Source organism: Varanus komodoensis, unplaced genomic scaffold, assembly GCF_004798865.1.
Source record: "Varanus komodoensis strain SLA01 unplaced genomic scaffold, ASM479886v1 scaffold34_1, whole genome shotgun sequence".
Taxonomy (NCBI): domain Eukaryota; kingdom Metazoa; phylum Chordata; class Lepidosauria; order Squamata; family Varanidae; genus Varanus; species Varanus komodoensis.
The window spans coordinates 8,152,018-8,166,170 of NW_025335854.1; positions in this window are offsets into that span (position 1 = coordinate 8,152,018).

Genomic DNA, 14,153 nt, shown 5'->3' on the forward strand with positions numbered 1-14,153 from the left:
TTAAGAGCTACTGCTGAGCACGAAATAGCGGTTGTGTTTACATCTGTGGCCACTGCACTCCTAGAAACGAGATATAATTCACTGGGTACTTGGAGAGATACTTCTGGTTCCATAAAATGAAGGATATGATTATCGTATATTATGTTCCATGGCTCACGGAAAAGCAATCTCGGAGAAATATAACTGGGCCCCACCAGGTGGAAGCAACAAAGGAGGAAATTATAATTACTTGAGAAGTTTCAACGCAAGGAGACGGGGTGGTCAGTGGACTTTTGGTACGCAGCAACTTGGAATAGAGACATCAGAAAGAACGGGGAAGAATTGTCTTCCCCCCTCATCCTAAGAATGCCCTGTGATTATTCCACAAACACCCCACAGACCAGAGGTTGAGAATCTTATTAGAGCCAAGGTAAAACTTCTTTTGAGAAGCAGCTCTAATGCAGAGAACGGAAAATGGAACGAAACAGAAGCTGCTGTTTTCCCCCACAGCCCTCTTGACAAAATTGTTAGGAAATGCGCCAGTGCCCAAGGCATGGTTCCTGGTGATGCCCTCCCTTTCAAAGGTGCAGCTCACTGATTTGACCTTTCCAATCACTGCCGCTGCCTCTTCTCTCCCTGAAACGGTTGAATTCAGGGTCTATGAAGGGATATTCTTAGTGATTTACAGAGCAGTTCCATCCCTGAAGGCCAGTTAACCCAGAGCTGGCCAAGACATGGTTCTTGGCCCCTCTGCCCTCTGGATGCCTCCTGTTTCTTAGCTGCACTGAATCGCAAGCTCTGAGGGGGCGCGTGTGCTTGGTGAGGATTCCCTCTGGCGGGGTTGCCAGTCCTCAACACACAGGGTTTCCCTCTGGCTGAAAGGATGGCGGCAGTACCGTCACTTGGACTCATCCAGCCATCAGCCAGCCATCAGGGGGCACAAACGGCACGTCTCAGTCATCCCCTCCACTGCCCTTTCCTTCCCTCAACCACAACAACCCTGTGAGGCAGGTGAGGCTAAGTCAGGGCTTGGGCCAAAGTCACCCAGAGAGTTTCATGGCTGAGCAGGAGTAGTTCCCAGGCCCAAGCCCAACAAATTCCCTGAGGTTTATCCAATAACGGGAGTAGCAGTTTGTGCTCAGTAAGGATGGGGAATGGGTGGCCCAGAAAGATGGAATATCTTTGCTCCGGAGAGAACTGCTAAAGCTTCTTGGTCAAATAGGGAATATTTATTTTCAGTCAGGGCCATGTTGCATCCTGGCTTGTCTCTAAGAGGCTTCTAAATGTGCTGGTTGGGAATGATGGGAATCGTTGTGCATCTGGAGGTACCAGTTTGGGGAAAGCTGTGCTTGGCAGCGGCTTTACAACAAACAGCCACGGAGTTCTGTTTGGAACGGCCTGCAGTTTATTTATGTGATTTCTATCCCACCGGTCTACCAAAAATTTTGTTGTACTGCTAGGTTTCCTCCTAATTGTCGCCGGTCTTGGAGAGATTCTGCACCCACACCTGCCCTTGCCAAGAAATGATTCCAGAATGAACATTTGGGAAGTAAGCTGCCAGGCATGGGTGGGCTCTTTGATGTTCATCAGGAATGGTCGGTAATTGATGGTCAACCAACACTTTTCACCGCAACTGATCGGTGAAGCTCCAGTAATTCAGTGCAGTTATCCAAGACTCCCCTGAACATGCTCAGGACAGTTGCTGCAAAAAGAAAATTTGTAGAAAAAATTACGCATTTATTTATTTGCTGGTAGAAACATGCAAAAGAATACAGGTGTTTTGAAAAGAATAATTGCATTTTGTCATTGTGAACAATACCCGGTCTGGGGTGGACTTCACCGTCTCGTGGGCTACAGCTTTGCATTTCCATTTAAAAGGTCACTTTTCAAACTCAGATATCATATAAATGTTCCTTTAAGCACCAACTATTCCCTGAAGGTACACTGGGTCATATTTTAAGCCCCTCTTCTAGATGAAGCATGAAGATATGTAAGCAATTTGAGGGCGATTTGCTAAGTACCTGGTTGTCAAAATTGGCTGGATTTTAACCGAATGCAAAATTTCATTTTAGCTACTACCACGCTCTCCAATTAAGCGGCTCTTACAGTCCACTATCTTGAGTCTTCCTAATATTTCCTCCCCTCCATCCTTCTGCTCTGCAGAAATGTTTTTACAGAGCCTGTTGAAACAGTATTTTCTTTTTTATTAGCAGCATGGGAGTGGAGGTAATAAAGATTAATTTTTAAAATAATCCCTTGAGTCCCTCTTAATTTCCTGTGGCAGAGCCTGGCTTCATTATCTGGAAACTAAGTACAGAGGTTCCATGTTTTTTCATTCAAGCAAGAACATTTTTGGGAAGCGATATCACTGGTTAAAAGTCTTTTCCAAAGCATGTGACGCTCTCGATTAACCAAGATGCTTTTTAAGTATGCAGTGCAAGCTTCATTGGATTCATTGCAGCATTAATGCAAGACTGCAGCATTAAATCGATTATAGCTTGCAGTCTAAGAAGGCACCCGTTGAAAACAAGGCACACAATTCCTCACATCAGCAATCAGGCTCTACAAAGGATATATGAAAAGTTCACTCCATCATCCCAAAGGATATCTAGAGTAATGTCTGTGTAGCTTTGCATAACTCTGGAAGAAAGGGCTTGCCGACTCTACAGAAAGCACACCCGGCTCGCTTGCTTGCTCGCTTGCTTCTGCTTTTAACAACAGCTTGGCATGCAGGCATTAAAGCTGGGAAAGCTTTTCACAGCACACAAACAAGCCATATCACTTGCTAATGTCTGCACATCCAATGAAAAGGGATGAGTAAGTTATGCTACTAGGATGGATGAGCAATTACCACCACCGGGGTGTTTTTTTCCCTTGAATGTGCACTCAAGCACAATTTGCCATCAAAATTCCATGCATTCCCAGCCTTGCCATGCATTCCTCAGAAAGACAGAAATTCGTTCAACAGCACCTGCACATTAGGAAAATGTAGGAAGAAAATGGCATCCATTTCCAAAACGCAGGTCAATAAACTAGTCAAGGGGTGCTCCATGGGTCCCAGATGAGTGCACCTAAATACAAGCACAACAGTGACGCATGTATTGCCATAATTTGCACAAGTCTGTGAATGGAAGAGCGTGGCTCCTCGAGAACATTGTCCTGGAAGAGAATAGTGAATTGGCATGGATACTTAAGCCTTGTCAAAGGGTAGCCTCTCTCTCCCTCTCCCTCCCCACCCCGCACCTCCCTTTATGCTTTCCTGATCATCTCTCTTCCCAACAGTGGTTGGTGACCCCCTGGTTTGTGGTCTTGCACAGCATGAATTTCATTCCATGAGCCTGTCGGGCATAGCTTGGGGTTTCACAGCCACGAGGACCCACAGGATGGACATTGCACATGATATCTCCCCTAGCACATGAAACAGGACATATTCCTGCTGCCTTGTTTGTTCGGATGTGGTTGTTTAGAGCAGCCTTGGCCAATTTGATGGCCTCCAGATGTTTTTGATGACAACTCTCATCAGCCCCAACTGGTCAGGGATGTTGGAACTTGCAGTGAGCAGACATCATGGTCTTTAAACTCAAGGCTGTGGCTTCCTTGATGGAATCGATCCGTCTTGTAGCTGCTTTTCCTCTTCTTCTGCCTTCCACTTCCCAAAGCACAATGGTCTTCCCTGGGAGTCTTGCCTCAGTTTTGTCATTTTTGCTTGCCGGGAAAGTTCTGGCTTAACTGGATCCAGTTGTTCAACTATATCAGTCCAGGGTATATGCAAAGCTCTCTTCCAGCACCATGTTCCAAGCACATAAATTTTCTTCCAGCCAGCCATCTTTGCTGTCCAGCTTTCACACCCAGGCATAAGGACTGGGAATGCCACAGCATGGATGAGCTTGGCCTTGGTCTCCCATGAAATGCCATTCCCTTGCCGTTCCTTTCTAGTTCTGCCATTGCCGTCCTTCAAAGTAAATAAGGCTCCAGTGGAACTCGCTTCCAACATACCAGCAGTGGAAATCACAGGGCAACCCAGCCGCCCAGGACAATTCCAGAGAGAGGACAATTTGCGTAAAGCCAGTTTCAGACTCTGCGAAAACACTTGGCAAGATTCGTGGGATCTGACCCTCAGCAATGGTCAGCACCACCATGTTGTCAACCGTGCTTCTTTGTCCCTGTATTGCAAGTGGAACCGGCAGATGAAGCTGGAAAGGATGCTATCTTACCAGCAGCTTCCTGGTGGGTCTTCTTGGAGGCCCAGTTAAAACCCATTCGACAGCGAACAGCTCACTCTTCTCGCCAGCCCCCAAGAGTGGACTTCAGGTCCAAAGGCAGCATCACCCATGATAGCCTGGAGGTTCTTCAGCTGCAGGATTACCCTCCTTCTGTCTTTGGTGTGGGATCAGCCTTGGGAACTTGCATGCTCACTAGAGTTTTTCCAGCCATCAACTAAGCAGCACTGGCAAGAGATTAAATATTACAGAGGAGCCTGATCAAAATCTCCAAGCCAGCATAAACCAGGAAACCGTTTTTTATGATTATTTCAGGCAGGTATTAAAGGCAGCTTCTGCGGCTTGAGTGCCTGATGAGGTATTTGGGGGATAACACCAAAGAGGAGAACAGACTGGCACAGCAGAGAGAGCGGTTATAAAAACAGGATTGTTAAAATTTACGGCCTGCACAAGAGCTCGGCTGGAAAGGGGTTATATGGACTTGCGCTGCCATTTGCACAAAGAAAGTGGAATATCAGAGGAATGCTGGTCTCTTTTAATGGGTTTGCCAATTTTGGGAGCTCCCCCACTTCCAGGGTTATCAGATCTGGGAGGAAAAAAATCTGTCACTCTGATATTCAAGCATCAAACCTCTGTGATGGCAAGTAAAATCTTGCACCTGACACCTGCGCCTAAATTTTCTTCCAGGTAGCCGGCAAGCGATGATGTGACTGTAAGATTTATAGATTTCCCAGATCCGGGAAGCACTATGCAGAATGACAAGAAAAGGGCTCAGCCTTCTTTAGGCACCCTTCCTAAAAGGCTCCGAGGGAAATCGGAACCTGGACTAGAACAGAACAACACTTTGATTTTATCCAGCAGGTTTCTTTTTTGCTCCATGGTTCTCCCATTTGAAAGTCAGTTAACAACAGAAAAGACCCTCCTTTTTCACTTTGCAATTTCTTCCTATTCCAGAGGGAACTGTGAAAGTGGTTGTTTAGCAGAGAGTGGTCTGTTTGGTTTAGGACAGGTGGTCTCTTGCCCCTTGAAACAAAACTGGAGAATATCAAAAATTAACAAATGGAATGAAAAGAAACTAAAGTCTCTGAATGCTTTTTTGAAACCAAAAATGTATGTGGTTTTATTCCAAGATGTAGTTAGTTGGAATAAAAGCACATATATTTCGTCTACATCCTGAAGGTCTTTTTATTCCATTCCTTGATAAATGGAAGTCATGAGTGAAGAAGAACTAATGCTCAGGCTAGATTCTAGGTCGTTGTCCCTACATTCTTTTGATAATCAATATCTGGATCAGATTTATCCAAATATGTTCTACTACAAATCCTTAAATTTGGTAACCCAACACATGTGGAGGACATCATTTTGGGAAAGGTTGATCTGGAAAGATTGCCATCTGTGATTCCGCGCACTCACAGGGCATTCCATGTGGGAGCCAATCTCTGGTGTAGAACGTGATGTCTGGACAATCCAAGTTTTCCTTTTTCTTAAAGATCAGGTCTCTTGCTGTTAGAATTATGAAGGTCTGTTTGATAAGACAAAGGCAGGATCCACAAAAGAATTCCTGCGCTATGTGTTGATATCCTGATATAGTCCTCCTCTCCTCCATTTTATCCTCACAACAACAACCCTGTGAAGTAGGTTGGGCTGAAAGTTCACGACTGGCCCAAAGTCACCTGGTGATCTTCATGACTGGGGGAGGACTAGATCCCAGATCTCTCAGGTTAGGGATATTTGAGGAACCCATTTTGCGGGTGGGGAGCCACGTGATCCTCAGGGCTCGGCTCCCTAGACTCCAGCTGGTTTCCTTGCAGCCATGAGTCTGAGCTCCTGGTGAGCGCACTGAGCTTTCTCAGAGTGCTCAGAGGGGATGCAGATGAGACTGACCCAATTCACATGCACCAGCCCAATCGCATGCCTGTGATGCGCGGCCCTTTGCGCTACGCAGGATGTGGAGGGAGGTTGCTGGGCCCTGCGGATGCTCTTGGGCTTCCTCTCAGCTCTGCTTGCTCCCGAAGGCAGGGCCAGACAGAGGAGAAGCCTCACACACTGCAGAGGGGTGGATTCCACGGAGCTTCGTCACAAGACTCTCTCACATTCCCAGTCCTGCGCGTGGATGATGCCTCTGGTTTTCCAGTGCTGAGGACTACACTGAGGGTAAATGAGGCAGTGGAGAGAGAGAAAGGGGAATGGAGTTTCCATTCTTCATTGTCTGCAAGCAGCTGGTTCCAATGGGCCCGCCCTGGAAGCAAATTCTGGCTGTGGAAAGGCTATCATGCTGCATGCGACGAAGCAACCCACCTCATCAGTTCTCGGGGTGCCTCTGTGTCAGGACTGTTTCCCATTCGTGCCCATCGTGTGCCCGTGTGCTTCTCTCGCTCTGCCTCATTTACTTTGACCAACCATGTCTGGGAGGCATGCGTGTCCACACATGTACCCATGTGCTAATGCAGGGGGAAGGCCAAAAGATTCCCATCTTCCAACACATCCCCTGCTCAGTTGTGTGTCTTTACAGATGCAGGTGTGTGAATGGGTTGCAGTTGTCAGTCCAGCCCCCTTCCCAATTATAAGGTGGGTTCCTACTTATTATGGACCTTGGTTCCCAACTTTGGGAAATCTGGGGTTTTTACTGAGGGGTGTTGAGAGCTGCATCGTCTCCTGGCATGCAGGTGATTTCAAGGTACGCCGCCTGTTGTATTTTTAGGGCTTCCATCTTGTAAACCGCCTGGAGGGCTTTGGCGAGTGGGTGGTCCAGAAACATAATAAATGAAACGAACTCTGAGCTGAATCGCAGAGTGCCTCAAGAGGGCCCTCATCTGCTCCTAGCCGAAGAAAGCCCCAATCCGCCTGTGTCCCGAGGCTGTGAGGAACATCTGGAGGGCTTACAGATGTGCTCAGTCTAATGATGGGAACCCCCAGGAGCAAGCTGCCAGGATTCAAGCCGACAGCTCCCGCCTAAAACTCCGGGCTTTGACCTCGCCCTGCGCCAGCTCCCTGAAACCCGGTTTTCACCCACTGCTCCAAAGCCCTCCTCATCCAGCTTTAGACTTAATTAATAACCATGGGGATTGCAGGCAGGCAAGGCTTCGTTTGGAAGGAGGCAAGATGGCTAATGGGGAAGTTAGCAATCCGTGAAGTTTCCACATGTGATGAAAACTGGCAGCCAACTCCGACTGCTAGAACATCATTCTTGGTTTCCGACATTCTCAAAACAGGGAACGTCTGGGAAGGGGTCTGGGGGAGGATGTGGTTTGAAAGCTTCAAGCTGTCAGGCCCCTTCGTTGCTTTATTTGAACACAAGGGTGGCAAACAACAGTTTGCAGCTTGTTGGTAAGAGCACAGCTTCTTTAAAAAAATATAAATATATTTTTATGTATCTTTTATATGATTGGGGAGGGGAAGAGGACTGCTCCAATAAATTATTTACCTAAGTTGTAAAAGACCAAGAAAATTGCTCTGCTTTCATGTTCCCAGCCTCTAAATCCAGAAGTTTATGGAGTCTGGACAGCCCTCAAGTTTCACTGGTCTCTTAAAATTTGGTCTGCCTCTTCTGTTTCGTGGTCCTCCTTTTATAAAGGCCGTCGTGTGCTGCATCTCTCCTTGGAATCATCTATCATTATCCCTTATGCCCACTGTCAGGTTGCATCTTCCGCAACGGTAGGCCAGAAACTGAAACTTGCTCCCGCCCAGGGGCTTCTTTCATTCCTTGTTTTGCTCTCCTGGCCTTCTCCCTGTTTAGATTCCCTTACAGTCTCTCAACCCTCCTTGTTCAGATTCCATCTCACCTCCTCCTTGCCAAGAACCTTTCGTTTTTCATGTTTCTTTGGACAAAGGTTGCTCCATCTAGAACGACACTTAGGTAGCATGGCCAGGTGTCCTGCCTTACAGAGGTCAGTCCTCATTTTGGAGAACTGTCCTCTACTGAAGGTGTCTTCTGCAGGATGGGCTGCCCACTCCAAGTCCGCTTCCAGGTCCAGGAGCCATCAGAACCAGAGATCCATGGATCTGGAAGAGGCCCATCAGCGCCGGGCACCTGGGCAGCAGATTGTGTAGGCACACGATGGCGGACTGTATAATGTTTTAACTTCAATTATAGGGTTTTCCACTCTAAATCTGCACCTCTATGTAAAATTTACCGAGGCCCATTTTATGCAGATTGGTATTGACTCTTCTCCTGGTTTGGAGTGATGCATTTCCTCTTATTTGGCAGTACATGAATAGTCGTCCTGCGTGTTGGCATTACTAAAGTGTTAAATCTGTCGGATGTCAAGTGCGTAGCCACAATATCGGAAGCCCCCAAATTAGCTGCCTGGAATCACAGTATTACCGTTTTATAAACATTGGGCATATCATTAAAGAAGCCAGGGAAGAAGGGAAAACTGAAACTCCCAATAGATCCCTGAGGGATCCTTGAGGCAATTAGCTTTAAGGTTGAAAACATATTTCCAGCTTTATAGTCTGTTTTCTGAGCTGAAAATAAATTTCTACCCAATAAACTCAAGTATCACCCAAAACATAACTGCAATTGTGCTTTAATTAATAGCAAGAGACTCACTGGTAGTAAAACTTTATTAAAATAAATGCATCTGTCATTCCCTTTGTTCTTTGTTTAGATTTGTGGCTCCTTCTCCCTCAAAACTTGTGAATGGTTTGCAGCATTTTGAAAACCAACATGATAAAAGCAACGGTAAAGTCACAATGAGAACCTGTGTCTCATTTTGGGTTTAGAGCACAGCTTCCATCGGTCCCAGCCAACACAGTCAATGGCCAGAACTGATAGGCATTGTAGTCCAAAATAACTGAAAGGCACCTGGTTGGGGAAGTCTTTCCTAGCCCATTTGCGTCATCTGCTAATTTCCATTGTGCCTGTGTGCCGCAGAAGAGATGCAAACATGTCACGAATCACGGACACATTCAGGCTGCATCCCTTGCTATATTTGGGCAGGAAGCGTCCTCCAGCTCCCAGGATTCTGTTATGCCAGGTCATTTTGGGGAGCAAGGCCCCTCAAGAGGAGGGCCTTGCCTGCCAGACTCCCTGGAAAGGTTTGGGGTCTTCTGCTGGGGTTGAGAGGGGAGCGTGCTGGGCCTGAACGCTCAGAAAGCAAAACAAATCTTATTCAGATGAAAGATGCGCCAGGTACAAAATGCTTTGCTCAGCGTTATCTATCTCATCCCAGCCTTAATCTGCATTTTCTAAGGAGAGAAGCTGGAGGAAGTCATGGTGCTGCATTGACTGACAGGGTCCTCATTGCCCTCGATTAAGTGGGCGGCCATAGATACTCCAGTTGCATTTTATTGCATTGTCTTTCCATAGTCCACCCCCCACTCCACTTTATCCTCACAACAGCAAGGGAGCTTCATGGCTGAGCAGGAGCTAGGACCCCGCTGGGTCTCCTCAGTTCCCAGTCCGGCACTCTTCCTACCACACCTCACTAGAGGTCTTTGAAGGAAATTGGAGGGCTCACAGGACAAAGGCCCTGTTCACCTGGGCTGTTAAGTGTGCTCGGTCTTCACAAGTCTTTTGGGGTGGTCCCCCCAAAGCTTCGATAGTTGCTTCTTTAAAAAAGATGAGTTGTGTACCTGAAAACCTCATGGTTCCCTCAAGCATGTGGATGTTTCCCTCTCGTGCATGGATTGTGTCATTTTGGCGATGAACGAAATGGCCTTCACACCTGGGCATTGGAAAAGGGGGACAAGTGGGAAGGGAAATGAGGTTTTGCAGCGCAGTGGGCTCTTGCTCACAGGCTCTGGCCGGCAGCCAGTCCCTCCCACCACTTTCTTTCCCTCCGCAAGATCCAGCCTGCGTTCTGCGGCTCACTCGATTTTCTCATACGACCCAAGAGAGTTGTTCCCCAAGCTCTGATGTACTTCCCCAAAAGCCTGCCGCTCTGCCTTCTCGTGGGATGTTTCAGCTACACCAGGGTGCACATTTGGAGAAAGAATTTGTTGTTTGGCTAAGGGACGGAAGGCATTTGACACAACCCTGACTTTTACAGCCCGATACTCTTCCGGGGAGCCTGTGCAGTCGACCTCCTGTTCCGCTAGGCCTTGCCAGTGGCCGGCCACATTCATTTTTGCCATAGCAAAGAGATTGGCCAGTTGAATCCAAACGCTTCTCTCCAATTTATTGATAGAGCTTCACAGAGAGCCATTTGCCGAGCCGATTTTCTACACCATTGAATGCCGTGTTCCCGCAAATGAATGCATTCCCCAGTTGGCGTGATGGAGAACACAGCTGTAACTGCTTTATGCTTCATTTGGATAAAGAGGTGGAGATATGAGATTACATAATATAAAGAGGATCGAAGGGCCGCACTTGATTAAAAAGCTGTACCCCTGTTAATATAATTCAGCGCGGCTGATCAAAAACTCTTGAGAGAAGGTTTAAACGCAAACTCGAGTCACCTTCGCCCCCACAATCTCGCGGCTGCAGTGAAAATGGGGATGCTGCCCTCACTGAGCACGTTCACGTGGGGTGCGGGCGAGACGGAGTGCATCTCGGGGGAGCCCGAGGGTGCTTTTGCGCAGAGTTATTTTTGGCTCTCCGGCACACGCGCCCCAGCCTCAGCTGCAGTCCCATCGCTGCACGGAGCACCGTCCTTCCCCCTTGACCGGAGGCCCGGCGAGCACCATGGGAAGCCCTGATTGGCTCCGTCAAGCTGGGACTCACCTCCTCAGGACCTGCTTTGCCACACGGCCAGCCGTGGGCTAGAATGGGTGGACGGGAGCGCGGCAGTCTGAGCGGCTCCCCCCGGGGCCGATGTCAAGGGCGGGCAACTGCTGAGGGACCACACCCCCGCAGGGGGCCAGCGATAAGAAGCCCCTGGACTTGTTCTTTGCAACCCGGCTGCTCGGCCTGGCCAGCCGGGTGCTGCTCCCAGGAGGGCCACGACCAATGGCTCCCTCCCTGCGGGCCGGCGGGCAGTCAGACACAAGGAGGAGGAGGAGGAGGAGGAGGGCTGGCGACGTGGTGTAGGGCAGCCACATCCTCCGAGCGGGGCCCATGGGACCTCTCTCCCCAGGGAGCTGCAGGACCTGGGGCCGGCCCAGTGCCTGCCATACCCTTCGGAGGGCTCACCTCACCCGGCTTGTTCGGCTTGCGTGAGGAACTGGATGCGGGGTGGCCATCCACTGGGTCCCTCCCAGCCTTTGCAGGGCCCTGGCTGGGAAACGGCTGCCCAGCCTTCGCCCCACCAGCACCCAGGGCCCTCCGCTCACCTCGCCCTCTCAGTGAGCGCTGCCCCGCTTCCTCGCTCGTCGGCTGACGTGCCAGCGAGGGCTTTCGTGGGCGACCAGACCGTCACAGACAAAGCAGCGCTGGCTGCCCTTCCACCGAGCCCGGGGTGAGCAATCCCGTTCCGTGGATCAGTTCTCCCATTCGGGGCTGCTCACCAAATGCACGCTAATCAAATACAGGAGGCATAAATGACACACATGCATGGACGCGAGGCGAACAAGGAAAGCTGTGCGCACATGCTGAGGTCTCTGTGTGCAGCTGTGACGGCGAGGAGGGAAACGCCTTTTCCGAGACCCGTTTTGGGGCTCTGCTAAAGCGAACGGCTGGGCCGTCAGGATGCTGGTGCCGGGCAAGGCCGAGCGCCTCCACCTGCAAACCTGCCGAACAATAACCTGCCAGGTGCCTCAGCCATGAGCCATCTTCTTGCGTCTCCCCCAGAGCCGGGAATGTGCCATGACGGTGCCGAGGCTTTCCCACAGGAAGGGAGAAACCTGCCACTGGCACCGGGAGACCCTTATTTGCCAAAGCATTGCCACGCTCAGCCAGTTCTTGCTTTGTGCGCTGGAGTTGGCCGCCCTGCCCCCTCTCTTGCACCTTTTCCCAAATCCCTAACAGAGCGTGGAGCTTTTTTCCACCGGAAATCGGACTGCGTGCCTTGGGGGCAAGGGGAGGAAGCTCTCCAGGGGTGTGCCATGTTATGGGTCTTGCTCAAACTGATTAAAGGACCAGGTTGCCTGCAAACCTGCAAACGAGCTGGGCTCCCCTAAGGACAGGAGGTGGGTACGAAGAAGCCCAAGAGCCTTGGACATCCTTTTTGAGGGGCTCTTGGGAAGTGGGGAGATGAATTTTGTTTTACTTTCAGTGGCGGCAGCTGGTTCCACTTCCGGTGTGGCCGCACCAGTTCTCCTGCCCTTCACTGCAGTGCCTGTGGATGCCAGCTTGCCACTGTAAACTTGGTATATCTTACCCTCAGTTTTCCTCTGTAAAATGGGTATATTTCAGCTATCACACAAGGTTTTGTGAGGGCAAACTAAATAAACACTGTGAATTGCAAGTGATATATATGTGGTAGGTGGGATTCATTTGGAATGAAGCATCAGTAATTGTATTTATTTAGGATGCACTTCAATGCCTGTTTAGACAGGAAAAAATGTCCCCATCTTGGTAGAGAATGCTGGAAGCTGTAGGAACTTCTGCTGCCCCAGGATTGCAACCTTCACAGCCTTCAGGGCATCATTCATAAAAAGTCAAAAACTGAATCACAGTAAAAACAAGCAAATACAACATGAATACAGTCTAAGATTTACCATGATGCCCTGTAATCCAGGAAGTCTATTTGTGTTTTTGTTTCTTAAATCAGCAAAATTCTCTATTTAAAATTCTTTCAGCAGCCCATCAATCCTGTGCAGGTAATTTGATCTCCGACAACCTGCAAAGGGAATATGCTGGTGGAAACCGACTGTGTCCGAGATGCAAAGTGCGTCATTTTTTTTTCTTTTTGTAAGTGTGGTGTGTGTGTGTGTGTGTGTGTGTGTGTGTGCGGGGGGCGGGAGGGAGCTGGGGATCTGATTGCTCAAAGCAAAGCAAAGCAAAAGCCCCCTAGTGTGCAGAGAAGGCATTTTAAAGGCGGAGCTTTCACTCAGTTCCTGCTTCTAAGCAGCAGGCTGGCCACAGGTGCCTCTGCCTGGGAAAAGTTCCATCAGGTGGGGGCCACCACAGAGAAGCTCCTGTTTCTAATGGAGGCAAAGATAATCTGACCAGCAGAGGGGGGCAAGCACAGTGGGCCCCCTCCCAGCAGATCACAAGAGGGGTGCGTGTGGGGCGGTGGTGGGGGGCGGAGGCCATACAGGGAAAGGCAGCAGGCAGGACTGACTGAGGCAAACCCATCCTTATAAATGTTCAGAAGATGCTGCTGGAACAACCGATTTGCAAGGGACTGGTAGGTCAGCGTGAGCCCATCTGTGATCAAAGAGCCATCAACTGAAATTTCACTTAATTACAAAATGTCAGCTGGCATTGATTGGAGAAGGCTTGCAGTTTATCCCCAGCTTCCACTTAGAAACAGAGAAACAGGGCGAGTCAGAAGGGGCCTCCTGGGCCATCCAGTCCGACCCCTGGCTCCAGCCAGCTCCGCTCATGACATGCCCACCATGTGCATGTCCAGCCTATCCTTGAACACCCGCACCGATGGGGCCTCAACCACCTCTTGCGGAAGTCCATTCCACACCCTCGGGGTCCCAACTCTCAGGAAGTCCTTCCTGGCATCCGAATTGAACCTTGGCTCCTTGAGCTTTGCTTTACTTAATATGTGGCACATTTATTTGCACAGCCACAAACACTCTCACATCTTAGAAAGCTGCAGTCTGACACGTTGGATGATGGGAATTGGAGTCCCATCATCCGGAAGCGCCAGTTGGGGAAGACTGATTTAATCAGATGCACGAGTGAGAATGGGGGAGAGAGAGATCTGTGGAAGACTCTTCCTGTTTCCCTTTGCGCAAAGTCGAGGGGCTTGCAGCTGAAATCGACGGGACTGAAATGGGTCACTGGGAAGGTTCTGAGCAGGGACTGGGTCCCGTAATAACAAGCCGAAGGGCACCTCCTGCCAGGCCAGGCTCACGCAAGGAAGCACCTCTCCTCCCAGCGCCCACTGCACTCGTGGCTGCATGGATGCGCATCCGCCGGCGAAGGGGTTTGTACTCAGCCTCTCCCTCAGCGCC